Source organism: Gymnoscopelus braueri (genome assembly GCF_963280865.1).
Source record: "Gymnoscopelus braueri genome assembly, chromosome: 23".
Lineage (NCBI taxonomy): Eukaryota > Metazoa > Chordata > Actinopteri > Myctophiformes > Myctophidae > Gymnoscopelus > Gymnoscopelus braueri.
In genome coordinates this window covers 39,004,123-39,022,321 of record NC_137625.1, presented here as the reverse complement: position 1 = coordinate 39,022,321, position 18,199 = coordinate 39,004,123, and positions in this window count along the sequence as shown.

Here is an 18,199-nt window from a genome sequence, read left to right as displayed (position 1 = left end):
TCCCCCTGTGGATCAGGCCACTGTGTTTGGCTGCTGCTAAGTGAAAAGTTATTTAGAAGCCCCAATTGCCAGCTGGTGCACTCAGAACACCTTATTCACTTCCCTAAATAGGGGTTTGCCCTTAGATTTCACTTTGAAACTTGAAGAGCACAACTTCAAATAACGTCATTTTCATTTCTTCTTCCTCTTCTGCACATAACATATTCTTTTCAGGTGTGATGGATGGAACACTGATGAGGCATTCCATTCCTCTCAGAACGTTACTTTCAGGTAGCCTATGTAACTGATCGATGCGGGTCATGTAACATTGCTCTACCGTGCATGGAAACCAGTCCAGTAATTGCATGCCTTTGCGTGGATCTCACAATGGCAGGCGTTGGTGAACCGGGGTTAATATGTGGGGATGGGGATCTGTTGCATTAATTAACATTTCTATCTCTTAACGGACATAAGCAGGTGATGGTGAAGACTCAGCCTGTAGTCCATCACACATGGTTGCTGGAGACAGGGGGGCCCTCATGTTAAGAGGAACTGTACTACTGAGCTTGCACCTGCATTCCTGTATTCCAGTGGTTATTTTAGCATTTTCATGTCAAGGACCCAATTGATACCCATTAAGCTGGGGACCCCCTATTTCCCAGGGACCCCCATAAGAGAAAATCTTAGATGTTAAATTAGATTTAGTACAACATTCTACATTGTAATTGTACATTCTCTCTTCCTAGCAGTGAAATTATAATTCAATAAACCACTTTCGACCGGTGTCCTTATTTTGGGCTTGTCATAGGCAAATAGCCGTCCCATCAGTATTTTACCGTTGCTAAGCAAAATAATAGAAAAAATAGTATTTAAACAGGTTATGGACTACTTTTCCAATAACAATCTACTGTCTGACTTTCAGCATGCATACAGGGAAGGCCATTCCACAAGCACTGCCCTTCAGCAAATGAGTGACGACTGGTTATCATGCATGGATAATAAAAAATTAGTAGGCGCTGTTATGTTGGACTTCAGTGCAGCATTTGATGTAATTGATCATACCTTGCTTGTAGATAAGTTACAGTGTTATGGTTTTACCTCCAATGCATTGGCATGGTTTGTTCATTATCTCTCAGGGAGACAACAGAGAGTCTTCTTTAATGGCAGCTATTCAAACTGGAACACTATTAACTGTGGGGTTCCGCAAGGTAGCTGCCTAGGGCCTTTGTTATACTCCATTTTCACTAATGATTTACCGTTGTGTGTAAAGAATGTTAAAACTATTATGTATGCTGATGACACAACATTATACAGTGCCGCAACATCTGAGCAAGTTGTAACTGACTCTTTAAGAAGTGCCTTAATAGACATCTATAAATGGATTGAATGCAACAAGTTGGTGTTAAATATTTCTAAGACAAAGGCCATTGTGCTTGGATCAAGACACATGTTGGGCAAGAATCCTCTGTTAAAACTGTCAATTGGTACCACACAAATTGAACAAGTGAATACAATAAAACTTCTGGGAGTAACTATTGACAGCTCTTTATCTTGGTCTAAACATATAAACAATATTGTCATCAAAATGGGAAGAGGAATAGGGATGACTAGGAAGTGTTCTGGTTTCATCACTCCCTCTATAATGAAATCAGTTATTCATTCTTTAGTTCTGTCCAATTTAGAATATTGCCCTGTAATCTGGTCGTCAGCTACACAAACTGATTTGAAAAAATTACAGGTTGCTCAGAATAAAGCGGCTCGTCTGGCACTAGGATGTTCATACAGGACAAGTATAAGCTATATGCATGAACATCTGGCATGGCTGATGGTTCAACATAAATTATCGGTGAGTCTTCTAATGCTACTGCGGAACATTATTAGCACCAATAAGCCGCCTAGCTTGGCAAAACAGTTACACATGACTTCAGAACATGGGTACAACACCAGGGGAGCAGCTTCTGGTAATTTAAGAACAAAAACACCCAAAACTAATTTTCTAAAACTCACTGGTATATACAGGTCAATAGAACTCTGGAATGCTCTGCCCAAAAACATCTTATGTACAATCCATAACAAAATTACATTCAAAAAACTAATTAAGAGATACCTTGCAAGTAACTTGTCAAGTATATAACTGTTATTTGTTTAATTTGACTGGATTGTTGGATTTGATTTTAAAATGTTAATTTGTCTTTTTGTATTCATTTTTATTTGTATTGTTTATTTTTATTTTTTATTTTTACTATTATTTGTATTTTTAGTTGTACATTTGTATTGTATTTGCTTTGTTCAGGACCCCAGGAAGACTAGAGGCTCAGTCATGTGACTCTAATGGGGATCCTTTAATAAACATAAACAACATAAAAGGAAAGAAAGAGAAGAAAATAGCAAAAATAGGCGATCTAGCTCACATCACGCTGCATCGCAGACACATTGTGAGCATATAGACGGGCTGTTTTTGCTATTTTCGGACTTAAATTAAATAGTTCCTAATGTTGCGGGAGACCTCCTTGAACACCCTCAAAGACCCCTTGGTCCCCGGACCCCATTTTTTGGAATGCTGTATTCTATTCTGCCTGTCTGCGAAAGTAAACTTGGTATTCTCCCCAATTCCAGCCTACTGTTTCCTGTGTTTGGGTCCTGCTTAAAACCTTGACTCACCATCTGTATAGTTATTTTACGTTGTCAGATAATGCAAGTTCCAAAAACGTAACTAAGCCTATGTCACCACCTAGAGTTGCACCGGCATCTCCTGCATAGAAAACCAAACGTTTACTGTTCAGCCAAAGTGGAATGCCCGCTCATACAATATCAGGCTTCTGATATTGTATCGTATTGCTCTTACTGCCGGGCTATTGTGCTACATAGGCCTGTCACAATTATTACATAATCATCTACCGTAATTGCAATTATTGAAGATAATCAGAATTATTTTTGCATAATCGTTTCCATGTTGAAAAATGTTCACACATTTTCAAATATCAAAAAAGCAGAAATAGCAGTTCTACAAGCTTACAACGCGTCACTTTGTGACGCGTTGTAAGCTTGTAGATCTGCTATTTCCATCACTTTGTGACGCGTTGTAAGCTTGTAGATCAGCTAATTCTTTTTAAATATATATATTTTTTACACAATTATTAAATATGTCAATAATGTATTTGTATATTGAATTGTTGTCATATCTGCCCTGTGCAATGTTTGATTACAAAGCCTAAAAGGCAAACAGAAAAACATATTTTTTTCATATGTTCCAATGTTCAATGCCAAACACACGATTGAATCGTTAATCGCAATTATTTGAGTTACAATTAATCGTCAACTTAAATTTGTAATTGTGACAGCCCTAGTGCTACATTCACCCCTCTTTGACCCCCTAACCTCCCATTGCCTGTCCTTGCATCACACACAGTATTTGTTTTGTGCTGTCAGCCTTGCTACTTTTAGTTTGCTCATATTTTTTTAATGTGGACTGCCATGTTTATTTTATTTAGAGTTTGTTTTGGGTTTTACATTGTGCATTTGCTGCTCTCATTTATGTGTTCGGTAGCCCATTGTGAAGCACTTTGAAACAGAAGTTCAAAAGAAAAGCCTGTATCCCCAACAGTATTACTTTGGTTCTTACTTTTCAAATGTGTATTTGAGGTATTGTGGGGAAATGAGACAGTACTGTGAATAATAAGTACTAAAATGGTCTCTGGTCCCTTAACTGGTAGGCAAGAAGTAGGCTATAGTTCACAAAGAGTCAGCCTAAAATACATGGCAGGGAAAGAAAACACTTGCCCTTATTCAGTCAATCAATCAATCAATCAATCAATTATTTATTCTTGTAGCACTTTTCATACAATTTGAATGCAACACAAAGTGCTTCATAAAATAACCAAACAAATCAAGAATATTGAGATCAAAGACCAGGACAATGAGACACAATGAGAGAGCAATGCACAGCACAACGTTAATAACTAAAAGAAACTTGAATAAAATAGAGATAATAAATAAAATAAAACAAATGAAACAACTTTCAACCAGGCATCCTTATTTTGGGCACGTCATAGGCAAGACAAAGCTTAAAACAAAGCCTAAAGGTAGCTCTCCACCAAAAAGACTGCTACAGATTACAACAGACTGGCAGTCGAATGACTTCGGGAGATTTGAAGGTATGGAAAAAAAGTTGCTGAATGCACCTGAGAGCCGACACAGACAGATGGCTACTATGGTGTAAAAAAAAATCTTTTTCAACAACAAGCCCGCTATTATCCGACGGTCGAAAGCCGTCCGAACAAGCTCGGGTGCGACCCAACGCGACAGTGTACCTACCGCCTATATAGGTTGCATTGAAGTGCATTGGACATGCTGGCCATTCATAGGTACTGCAGCTTAAAACAGCCTGGGGTCACTGTCACGAATGAGCGAAAATGGTTTCGACCAATGGGCTCGACTCACGAGCTTGCGCACGGGGTTGCGCATGGAGGTGAAGCAAAACGGGTCACCTCCGTGACGCATTACGTGTCACAGAAGTCCCAAATAGGCCCCGCCCGTCACATTTCACAACCCGGAAGAAGGGGTGATTTAGGCACATGCGCTGGGTGAGCAACTCAATGCAGGTGGATAGGAGGGGATTTCCGGTGCCCTCTTTTTAACTCTATGCAACAGAAAGCTTTCCAACACTTACCGCCGCCGGTGCAGTGGAGAGCTACCTTAAGGAGCCACAGAAAGTGTTTTTGAACTGCCAGCACCTTTCTGCCAGCCATTCATTTCTATGGTAGAGACGCGCTGAAATGCTCCTCTTCCTTGAAATGCTCATCACGTTTCATCAAGGTTTTTTGGCAAAGCACTCTGCACGCTCCAGCAGGTTTTGGGTGGAGTGTTCTGGGGGACTTTGTCAACTTTATCAAGAGGAGCGCCGCTCATCCAGGTCACTTTTTTGACTGACCAATCGAAAATCTAGGAGAAGCGGGACCAAGTGGAAAACTGGGGAAGGGAATAATTATTATTCCGTACTATTTCCTCCTAATGTGTGCGAAGAGGAAGCCTGAAGCCTATTCTACCATCACTCTGGGTACGATCGTGCCAGTTAAAGGCCTAGAACAAGAATATAATCAGGTCCACAGGGAAAAGCCTCGGTTACACCCCATTTCAATTCTTGCCAACTTTTATCATCCGATCATGTTGTCAATCCCAAATCAGACCTTGAGCTTGCCTTGTGATCAGTATTCTGTATAGTGTGGACACTGGAGAGAATCCATCCACAGTGTGCGTACGAGCAATGTAAAGAGATGTGAAGGTGGAGCGGGGATAAAGAAATATGGACACAATGCAACCACAGTAGATGCATACTTTACGGCATGGCTCTGCTTCAATACAGATACATACAGTACATGCATTAAGAGGCTCGGCTCGATCCAGCTAATATGGCGGCTGCGATAGCGCATTGCACCAATGAACAGCAGCGGCCAGTGAAGTATTTATGTGTATATCAATAAAGCCGAGATCCACATGGGCGATACGGTATCATTAGACCCCATCACGTTTAGCTAGGTGTGGACACACAGCAAATGTGACATCATGACATTATGTCTTCCTGATCAGGTCTCATAAAAAAAACACATTGAAATGACAAGCGTAAACGAGGTCTGTGGCGATTCTGTCACTTCCCCATTAGTCTCATCTCCATCTCATGAGCCCCACTGCTAATGACCTGACATCCCTAATTCCTCTGAGAATTGAAGACAGCAAGACCTTTCATGTGCTCTATTTTATTCCCCTTTTCCCATTTTTTTCCCCCCATGCGTTTCCATTGCTGTGCTCATTACGGGTGGTGATGAGTTCACTTGCTTGGGAAAGTTTGTCAGTTGTTAAGACAAATGCGTAAAAAAAAAAATCACTGCTATCTTTGCACTGTCTAATCATGAACCCCTTTTCCTTAGAAGTCAGTAACCTCAAAGACCTTTGTGAAATGTCATCAAAAGGAAATCTCGAGACGCGTGCCCACATGCTGTGCCGTTGTTCTGAGATGACAGGGCAAGTGAAATCGAGTATCGCGCAGATACTTCTTTGAACAGCCATGCTTCTTGTTTCCCTTTGAAACTATCCGTCTATGGTGGAAGTTGTGTCCCACGTTGTGCATCGTCTTGGCTCTGTGTATGTGCGGCCTGCCTCACTCAAACATTCTCTTTGAGTACATAGATACATAGACACAGGAAATAAAGTCTGTTGTGGCCCTGCAACCTAGAAGGAAATAGCTTTCACCTACTGCCACTGTTAATAACCGTGCTGTATTCTGTATCTGTTCCTTAAACCTGACACATGCGGTTGGAAACCACGATGAGGGCACTCACACGTGCACGCCCACACACACACACACACACACACACACACACACACACACACACACACACACACACACTCAAAACAATATACAGTCACACAGATACTGTAGTGTATACACTCACTCAAAGCAATACACGCACGAAACAATATACAGTACACTCACTCACGCACATACTCACTCCAGAGCAATACACACAGGTGAAACAGTTGACAACAGTGTAGAGAAAGTTGTGAATGTTGGCTGCAAGGGAGGGAGCCAGCTCTCTGGTGGTACCCTGTGAGGATGAGATGGGTTATTGGAGCTGACAGCACTAGCTCCGAGGCAGATTGCTCCATCAGGGGACCACAACGTTGTTATCCTGGGACACTTCTCAGCCGTGGCACCAAGACCTCGGGTATATCCCCTTGCTGTGTCTCATCCACTCCCCCTGGTACGGTATGCGGCGTGCATATGGGTCCCAGTCCCACGCATCTTTTTCCTGCAAACATATTCATCAGCGTTACGATTAGTAAGAAGGCCGGTGCACACTTTATTCTTCTCAGACTGTCTTCCGGGAACTCACACATTTGTGGATGAAGACACAGAAATGTGGCCTTTTCTCACTGGCATCTGAGATACTCATTAATCACTCTGTATTGCCTCGGCGGATTGATCTCGGCAAATCTGACAAGTGAATACAAATCGCTGTGACCCACTTTTTGCAAAACTGGACCATTGTGCTCATCTACTGTGAGCATGATGGACACTGGTATCTTGATGGGGAGCGATTTTTATGACTACTGTAGGACAGTATTCAGGCTTCCTAACACTATCTGCACACCGTTTTCACTTAAATGTGACATCTTATTAACCACACAATTGATTGCCTCTAATGGTGAACTAGGAACTGAAAAGCCAAATTTACGTTCCGTGTGGATAATAGCTTAATTAATTATTGAGTTCAATGGAAGTACCTGCAAAGTAAAATGTACATTGAAATGAGGTCTGCAGCATTAAGACAGATTCATTCGCAGATATACAAGCTCACGGCGCATCACAAGCTTGTAGATCGGCTAGTTTTGCCGCGCGACAATGCCGTACGATGCAGTATAATTTAAAAGCATTAGCCTGGACTCTGTGTCATCTTACCCATTAACTGCACCTCAATGATGCCAGTTTTCTCTGGCTTCAAGCCGCCATGCTCTTTATGGGCATCCATGCCCTGTTTATCTGTTGGCTTAAGCAGCAGTCGACCAACACATGATTGAACAGATTTGGACACTAACCAGATCTTGGCTTTCCGTTGGGCTGTAAGAGGAGTCAGGTGGCCGTGAGAGAACGGGGTCCCTTCAAGGGACATTGGTTTTTATTTGCACATTATCTGTTTGTCTTGTTTATGTTTTGTTTTTAAAGATTATCACTGTGCAAAACATTGAGGCGATAACATGCAACACAGAGCATGAGCCAGATCCAAACAGAGCTTCACGGTTATTGTCTCCGCCAGGCCGAAAGGCATGGCGAGAGAGTATGTTTTGCACCCTGTCCGTCCGTCCGTCCGTGTGTGTGTGTGTGTGTGTCCGTCCGTGAACAGGTGTTCTCCGGCACCGTTGGCTTGATCGCAGCGAAATTGTGCACACACACTCCCTGGATGCCAATTCAGAACCTTTGCCCCAAATTTTTCACATGGGCCTGTTATAGCGCCACCAGGAGGCCGCTTTTTGCAAAACACATTTTTTGACAGTACTCCTGCAGATTTTGTCCAAACGTCACGCAAATCGGTACACAGTATCTCTATAGTCATAGCACGAAATGGGTCTTTCAGATTTTTCATATTCCATCCTGATTGGCCAAAAATGGCTTCCAAAGTTTGCAGGAGTGCTCCGTTTTGAACAAAATGCCTCAAATCATGAACACAGCTTGCAATATCCATGAAATTTTGCACGCATATTCCCACTAGGCAGAGGAAGAAATGCCACTTGAACATTTTCAAATCGGCCTCATGGTGGCGCTATAACATGCCGATTACTGTTTTGTACCTATAACTGCACCGATCTGTGTAAAACTTTGTATGTGCACTCCCTAGAGGTCAGGGAAAAACCTTTGCCCTGCATTTTTCACATCTGCCTTTTATAGCGCCACCAGGAGGCTGACTTATATAAATAAAAAAAATTGATATTACTCCTTCACATTTTATCCAAATTTCAGGCAAATCGGTAGACATGATCTCTATAGTCATGTGATCAAGACGGATCTGTTAGATTTTTCATATTCCATCCTGATTGGCTAAGATTGACATCTAAAGTTTGCAGGAGTGGCCCGTTTTGAACAAAATGTTGCAAATCATGAACGCAGCGTCCGATTGCGGTGAAACTTTGCACGCACATTTGCACTACGTTGACAAACAAATGCCACCCTTTCAACATTGCCCTATTATAGCGCCACCAGGAGGCCAACTTATATAAAACTCATTTTTTTGTACTCCTTCAGATTTTATCCAAACAACACGCAAATCTGTACACATCTATTGTCAACTGATCAAGACGGATCCGTCCGATCCGCCAGATTTTTCACATTTTCACATTGGCTTATTACAGCGCCACCAGGAGGCCACAATAACCTACCTGACCTGGCGGAGACCTGTGCTCTAGTTAAGATTGTACTCATCATAACTAGTGTATATGAAATATAACATTTACACTTCATATGAAGTGTTCATATTGAAGGATTGTAATTGTAAATAATCACAATTTCATCTGTTCATCTTGCTGTAGTTTAAGGCCTTTTTGTGACTGAGATACAATTAAAGATGCTGTGCCACTGGCCTATCACCCCAACATAATAATTATTGATATCCAGTATACTGTATATCCTGTTTTTCTTTTAGTTTTCATTCTTCCAATTTTTTTTACATTTGTTGTGTTAAAAAGCTGTATGTGGACACTCTCAGGACTGTAGGACCATCCACTTGTTGTCTCATCAAAGCATTACTCTATAGCCATCTATTTACCCATCTGACAGCTTTGCAAAAAGAAAAGAGCAGTCACTTCTCTATTGATGAAAACTAGTTCACAACAACAATGCTGGTCTAACTAAGACGTTCTCTTCAACAAGTAGCGCTTTATAGAAACGACTTACAAGACATCCATGCACCTTTGACCACATCGGGCAGTCTAGAGGAGTAATGTTGACACCATAGACAAATGAAAAACAGAAAAAGTACCAACATCATGGCATTGCATCTTTAATAGTTTCTGGTAGTAGAGATGGTTATGTAAGGCACTGTGTAAGGTTAAAAATGGTTGCGTTTAGGCATTCAGTTAAATAGTTAAGGTCAGGGTAATGCCTCGTTTATGGTCCGTCGTATGATGGTGTCGTAGATTGAAGATAGATCTATAAGCTCACAACGCCTCGCATCCGTGACCCATTGTGACCCACTTGTAGATGGTCTACTTTTGGATTACAACACCATTGTACAAAGAAGTTACAAATATGGCTTAAGAAACTGCGATGGTGGTGAGCCAGAGGATTGCCATGGCCTCAAACTCCCAGACTCTGAAGTTGTAGAAATCGGGAACCGGTTCAGGAGCCACGAGCATCTTGTTACACAAGTCACTTTAGAATGCATTGGACAGCGCCTCCCATCAGTCCAATCAGCATCATCGTCATCCTCCAGCCAGCCTTAGAGCGGCAGGTAGCAGATTGCTCCGTTGGAAGTCTTTTTAACCCATTAAGACCGGGAAAAGCATCTGTCATTTTGGATTTGAACCACTTTAACCATTATTTTATACTTTGGCTATTCAAAAAATGTAGATATACAAGCTCATGCCTATGCTATGAAATTGTAGATATGCTATTTTTGAAAAAACTTGAAAATTTGTGCAAATATTTGAATATATACATATTTAAAGGGAATTTTTTTTACTCAGATCTTTGCTTCTGGGGGTCCCTGGAACAAAATGTTGTATATCAGTAGTTCTAAAACTTTTTCATGTCAAGGACCACCCAAAATTGTATGTTCATCTCAAAATATTTAGTTCCAGGGACCCCCCAGAAGCAAAGCTTTAAAAAATATATATATATATTCAAAGATTTGCACAAATGTTCATGATTTGAAAGAAATAGCAGATCTACAAGCTCGCTTGTATATCTGCTATTTTTAAATAGCTAAAGTATAAAATGATGGTTGAAGTGGTTACAGATGCGTTGCCGGTTTGAAGGGGTTAATGCCCACTGGCTCAGACTAAACCCACTTCCAGAGCGCCACGCACACATGCAGCTTAATAGCTTACCTGACTAATCTCACTCGTAATAAAACCCACACGCACTGGAATATTTCATGGGCCCAAATGGCTCTTAAAAGTTTTCCACGTTTCCACTTGAAAGGTGTGAGGAATGCACTTCATTTTTTAAGGAGCTTGCGAAACAAAACGTGTCTCCGGCCCACGGGGTGTATCCAAGCCTTCCGCATGTCGTGGCCCACCACATGCAGACCACTTGTTAATATCACTACATTGCTAATCCCTGGCCACTCTTCTCCGCTCCAAGAAGACCGCACGTCCTCTGCAGGCCTTCGGGCCTCGTACGCGCATGAATGACATCTATTGAACGGGCGAGGCCTGTCCATCGCTGGAGGTTGTTAGGCGGGCGAGCGTGGGTGGGGGGGTTGAGGAAGGTCTGCACAACGAGGCTGGGTATTCTGGGCTGGCTCGCGGTGGAGGTCACTCACCTCCATTACCGGTCACAGGGTTTCCAATTATTGCTTATCCCAATGGCCGGTTGGAGAAGGAGAGAAAGAGCAAAAAAAAAGAAGAGATTTCCAGCAGGAGTAGATAGGTGTAAGGAGGAGTGACCCTAACCCTCCTCCGCCACTCACGCTCCGGTGCCGTGATAGAATATCTATTCTGACCCGTCAGAGTGATATGTTGTGATATGCGAGTCCTTGAGGGCATGGTCGGCTGTTGTTGTTGATCGTGCGTTCATTGCAACCGCCCCCCCCCCAAGCAATATACGCCGCCTTTTCCCAACAAAGTACTATAAGGTGTGTATATATCTTCATGCTCCCACCCAGGACGAACTGATGACTGATAAGCAGGGAATGAAGGGTCTGACCTGCCTCACAGACACACGTCACCAACGTGACCTAGAGCTCATGGAAAGAAACAGGTTCTTTCACAGGAAAATAAGGGTCGACACTTGACTCAGAAGCATGCGCTTAAGAAAGAATTGAATCGCATTATGAAGTGAAATGAGCTAAATGAATTGGGTTTGAGAGCTGGGGGCGATGCAAATGAGTGTGTGTGTGTGTGTGTGTGTGTGTGTGTGTGTGTGTGTGTGTGTGTGTGTGTGTGTGTGTGTATGTGTGTGTACACATCTTGGGGAACAAACAGCCAGATGGTTTATTGAGTGAAGAAATTAGCGTTCATTTGACAAGGTTATTTTCTTTTTTTTTTAATCTTCACACAAATGTAGCGGGTGTATCAAGGAGACCTCATTTGGGAGAGAGAGTCTGCATCTGGAAGCTGTGCTTTGACTCATAAAAGATGATGGTCTTTAACCTTCTCAAAGTGTACAAACAGTAAAGGGTGCATGAGTGAGTAATTGTGCGCATGCGTGCGTGCTCTACATGGACTAAGCATTGCCTCACAAGATGTTGTGTGTGTATTAGTAATAAACCCATTCCTGCAGAATCTGCACGGCTGTATTTGTAATCTGTGGGTCAATCAATACAGCAAAGCGTCCTCATTTATTGGTGATTGTCCTCTCTGTTTTGCTGAGGGGAGCGTTAGGTTTCCAATCACTACAAAATTGAGATCCCCTTTGTAAACCTATTATGTTTCTTGTTTTATAAGGGCCCCTCACAAAGGCAGGTTATTTTTTGTATTGAATTTGTGTTCCTCTGTGTGTGCAACAGAGACTTCTCAGATGATTATAACAAGCAGTGGTAATGGATCGGCCCGGGGATCTCTAGGGACGTGCAACAACATAGAGTTTAACTAGCACGTGTATAGCAGCGCCGCTGTGTCTCACTGTGTAATGAAGAGCAGAAATGTAAATTATCTTTACATGTGCAGATAGACTTGAATGGCAGTTGGAACACAAAGTATTTGCATTTGCTGACCATTTAAGAAAAGCACATAGGATGGGTCCTGAGACAAGACACAGAAATAAATATTAATTCATACATTCACCTTTACACATGTGTTTTTTTTTTCTTTTAAAACTAATTTTTACATTTAGTTTATTCTGATTTCGCGCTACTGACTGTCACAGTTAGTTTCAGCACACTGTTAGTGTTTGTGGAGGTGCTAGCTTGAGGCTGGCAGTGGCAGGTGCTAAACAGATCAGATCCAGAGGTCACACATAACCGTGTGGGTGACTGGATAAGGGGTCTAGGGTGACCAGATCCCCACAAAACAAGTATGGGACAGAGAGTGTGTTTGTGTGGGATACGTCCCCAGTGCTGTCTAAATATGTTGATAGAATGTTTATCGTTATCTAAACTTAGAAATATACATTTCTATTCTACCGCTTAGCTTGTAACATCTCGATTTGCCCTCAATTGACTATGCAGTTTACTGGTTAGGCTTTTAGCATTTGAAGAACTTGTTTGTTTATGTATGCAACTTTCCCATATCCAAAAAAGAAAAGTAGTACAGATCAAGGAACCAATTCCTATCCAGAATTGTCCTGTAGTGGAAAACTAGAACCAATCAAAATGGGGTACATCATCTCAATATGTGGGATGTGCAACAAGAGATAAAAAATGCTGTGCAGTCCCACATAACGTGGGACACCTGGTCAGACTAGGAAGGCCACATCGATCAGGCTGCCTTTTGATGCCTGATGGGGCGGATATACTTTACATATAGCCAGGTTTAGCTCAGTAAGATGTTTTTTTAGTAAAACACTGTGCAGTAAACGGATGCAGTTTCAGCGCAATTGAATGGTTTTATTCTCACCACCATGTGAAGGCTGGGCTATTATCAGAGCGATTTCACACAGTGGATGGCTCCTGAATGGCCACTGTTGTCAAAATGAAAAGCCTTTAAAATACATCGATCCTCAACCTGTGGGCCAGGGGCCCACTGGTGAGCCATGAGGATATTGCAGTTGGGCCCCCAAATAATTAGCAAACCGGTAAGATTGTAACGACTATACAACATATTATTAACCTTGAAACTAAAGGAGAGTTTTCATTGTGATACTGATAAACAATAACTTAAAGTACACTGTTAGTTCCATTGATCCAAGCCGTAACACAATCAATTGATAGATCATCTGAAAATGCACGCTGCCCACCCATATGACCACTTAAGACGGCAGCCGAATTAAGGCATGATGGGTGGGCCGCGAACACTTCAAGATTTTCAACTGGGCCCTGATGCAGAAAAGGTTGAGAGCCACTGCAGCCAGTGATAACACAGCATGACGGCGTAACTGGGTTGAGTTGAGGTACAATAATGTCTCATTGTACCTTCTTTTGCTCTCAACTCGTAAAATTAAAATAAGTTTTACAAAGTGACATTTCAGGTTTTGACGTGTCATTTTGAAAGCTGTGTGGAGCAGTTTCCTTCCACAAATGTAATATACAGTCATGTGGCAATTGGGTAATTAATTATGTCACAAATTGATCACTGCAATTATTACTTAATTATATTCTATATTAAAAACGTACATTGAATTAAAGTGTTGTGTGTGTGTGTGCTCGCGAACCCCATGGTTCAGAGAGGAGTCACCTTTAGTGGTTCTCAAAGTGGGGTCTGGGGTCCTAGAGGCGGTTCCAGGGGGTCCCCACAGCTAAACTAGTTAAAATAGGCTCAGTTTAACCACTTAAACCCTTAGGCTATTCATCGGCTATTTGAAAATAGCCTTCTAGCACACAGCTCGTCGTGATGCGACGTGTTATGAGCTTGTAGAACTGCATTTTGTTTTACATTTTAATATTTTAAACAACACAAATCTTGTATGGGGTCCCTGGCACAACACATTGTCACATTAGGCCGTCTGCAGCCAAATTAATGTTAATGTTAATGTTTGGGGGGGTCCTTGACATGATAACGTTTGAGAACCACTGGCCTAATAGGATGCTTATCCTTTTAGATGTTGTACATCTGGCAGCTTTTTACCGGTTTAAGCCCAAGGGACTGTAACCTTTGTCGGGTTTAACCAGAAAACAAAGGCGGCTCATGCTCAAAGTCAGTTCACACAAGGATACAACTCCCCTCGGTGACATGTATTACTACCGCCGTCAGTTGCAGCGGACATTGTGTACTGTAGCCCGGTCACGCACCGGAGACCTGAAAACACACTCCAGGATACGTAGTACACCAGGGGCTCTCAATTCTTTTTATACCAGTACACCATTTTATGGTGTCGGGAACTTATTTCCGGACCCAACACTTTATTTATAGAGCAATTTCAAAGTTGGAATAAAGCATTAATTAAAAATAAAGCGTACATTGATAGCCTTGAAATTAGAAAATGCAACGCTGTGATTCCTGCTGATAATGTCTTTTAGTGTTTTTTTTAATACAAACAATTGCATTCACAGGCTATGCCTTTTTAAAAACAAATACAACAAAATACAAAGTCTATGTAACATTCAATTTAAGAAGTGTTTTTGGCAACACCGTTGGCGACTCTGTATTTACAGCGTTTGTCTTAACGATATTTTGGAAGTCATCAGAAACGCTAAAATACGGAAATACTTACATTTCCGGTACATTTCTGGGTTTGGCATGAGTATGGCAAACAAAAATCGTGTTTAATAATGTGTGGTTATAGACCACCGAAGTCTGACGCAATTTACGCATTCCTACCTGGGTCACGTTTTTTCCCCTCATTCTGAATTCCCATAGACGTGCTTAATATCGCAGCATATAAGAACTGTGTTCTAAAAATAAACAAATGATCCTGGCGGTTTAAATCATAATGGATATTAGGCATCAACTGACGGTGAAAAAAACGCTAATGTTACCGCCTCCAAATTAATAAAATGTTCGCTTCTTCTAAATTCTAATCACCACCTACAAGGCCCTCAACAACCAGGCTCCCCGCTATCTCTTTGAACTCCTCCTAAACCACGCCCCCTCCCGCTCCCTCAGGTCTGGTGATGCCAACCTCCTGGACATCCCCATGACAAAAGAAACAAACCTGGGCTGACAGGGCCTTCTCGGCGGCCGCCCCCTCACTGTGGAACTCACTCCCAGCTCACATAAAAAATGCCCCCACCCTCGCCACGTCTAAAGGCACACTCAAAACCCACCTTTTCAGACTTGCATTCCCTACCTAATCCTAGTCCCCCCTTTGTTTACCTTTACTTCTAGCTTTTGACCTTTTTAAATAGTTTTTCCTAATTCCTATTTTGTTGCTGTTTTGTAAAGCGACTGAGTACTCAGCAAAGCGCTATATAAATTGTATGTATTATTAGTAATATTATTATTACTACTATGTAACCATAATTATGTTACAAATGGATAAATAAACACTAATAATTTCACTGTGTATGTTTATGTTGTGCCTGCCTGTCTGGAACAGCTGGGTAAATCTCCGTCCTCCATGGTTCTTCTTGGACGTTGATCTTCGTCAATTCGGCAACACAGTTGTGTGTGCATTTACTTATACAGACAGCGTGGACAAAGTACTCGACCCCAGTACTCGAGTCAAAAGTATAGAGACTCCTACTCAAATACTACAAGTGAAAGTTGCTCGGTCAAATTGTAGAACTGGTAGATCTGTTATCTTCACTATGAAGATAGCAGATCTGCAAGCTCACAACAAATATTATTTGAAAGTGGTTAATACATGTACTTTTCCCCTTCCTAGAAATGTAGTGGAGTCAAAAGTTCACTGTTTGTCTTTGAAATGTAACAAAGTAAAAGTCGTAAAGTATATTATAGATACTCAGAAATGCCCTCAAGTGCAGTACTTCGTTGCTGTGCACAACTGCTACAGGCTTTTGGACGGATCGAGGACAACGCGCCTATAAAAAAAGAATGAATTATTTATAGAACGTAGTAACTGCAAATTTCCCATGAGCCTCACCCCATCTTTAGAACATCCCCAAAGACAAGCAGACTACAAGCCCAAGACAGTCTACTACTCTATTATTATTGGGCCAGTGCTCTCAGCGGGCACGCACGCACGCACGAACAGTCCGCACACACGTTTGTATTACATAATGTTTTTTGGACAGAATCGCAGATAGCTGAAAAGTAGCCCAAAAACATCTACACAAATTGAAAAGGTCGGTTATTTTCCGGTGCGTGACACTGGCGCGCAATAAGTATAAATCAGGTATGACTCCAACCCCAACCCCTGACCCTAACCTTGCATAAGTATGTGAGGCAAGCATTTCCCGAGTAGGCCAGTGCCCAAATGGTCTAGTAAGTACAAACACAATTGTGGTGGTTGTATTTAGTCTCCCTGCTCTTCTATCGAGAAATGTAGATCCTGTGGTCTGGTGGTACAGAAATGCGATTTCTGTTATTAGCGCACATCTGATCACAAAGGTCACACTGAAAAGGCGGGTGGCACCACCTTAACCCAGTCTTTCTGAAAGTGGGGACGCCCAGGGGTCCTTGAGGGGGTTCCAGGGGGCCCACAGAAAAATTAGGAACAGCTTAACCATTTAAGCTCTATTTTAGAATTCCTAAAAAATGTTGGCTCACAAGCTCACAACTACTAAGCTCACAACGTGTCGCATCACGGTGTGTTGTGAGCTTGTTCATCGGATTTCTTTATCTATTTGTTTTTAAAAAAATCTATAATTTATGAAAAGTTTTGCCTATAATGAAATTCCCCAAATAGGGACGTCGCTATTATAACTACCGGCTACAAGTTAGTCCAATGAGAGAATCTATAAATTACTGTTTACATTGGTTATAGAGTACTGTCTAGAGTAGACAGTTGCAGAATTCTGCAAATTCTGGCACAACATCTTTTCAAATGGGCGCTCCACAGCCTAATGCGTAGCCTATTGATTTTAGGGGTCCTTGAGATGAAAATGTTTGAGAACCACTGCCTTAACCTTCCCTGCTTTCTCCGTGCAAACATTGACTGCACTTCTTCTCCGATATCAGAGAGTGTGAGGGTGAGAAATGGGTCAGTGTAGCTGGTTCCTGGGTCATCTGAGGCTCCTGCCATGCCCTCTGGCTCTTTTCCATTTCATATCTGTCTCTCTTCTGCTCTACCTTCCCTGGTAAAGAGGCGGGTGGAGAGCCTCCATCCTTCAGGCGAGGTCCTTATCGACATCTCTGGAGGGAAGCTATTGACCCGTTTCACGTATGCAACAACTCTTCACTTTCTGCCTCTCCTCTGAGTCTGGTCTTCGCTTTGTTTAATGTGAAGGTGACATCAGATATATTGTTTAAAAAGGCCTTTTGCCTCAAACTTACCTACACTTTTTCTTTCTTTTTTACCATGGGTAAAATTCTGCATTCTTTTTTGAGGTAATTCTCTTTGTTTGATCAAACAGGCACAGCGGGATGAGAGGGAGGAAAGTGAGGTTTGGAAGCAAGACATTGTTATGTTGTTATGCAGTAGTAGGATACTTGTACTGTATAGATGCAAAAATACACCACTCGAATATTAATCACATAAACCCTAGCATCCGTATTCTGCGGTGAACTGATTTTGCGAAAATGGCCAATCCGTGAAGCGTTGTGAGCTTGTAGATCAGCTATTATCAGCGATTTAGTGCGGAGGGAAATGCTGGCGGACCTTGTATACACCCCTCAGGGGTCAAGTGGTTAAACATGCTGATATACAGGTAACATTATATCGGTGCTGGATTTAGCATCCCTATTCTGGATTGGACATTTGCCAAAAATATTTTATTTTCGAAGAGATCTAGTCTAGCAATGATAAATTCACAAAAATAACATGGTTGTCATGAACAAAGTATAGGGTTTA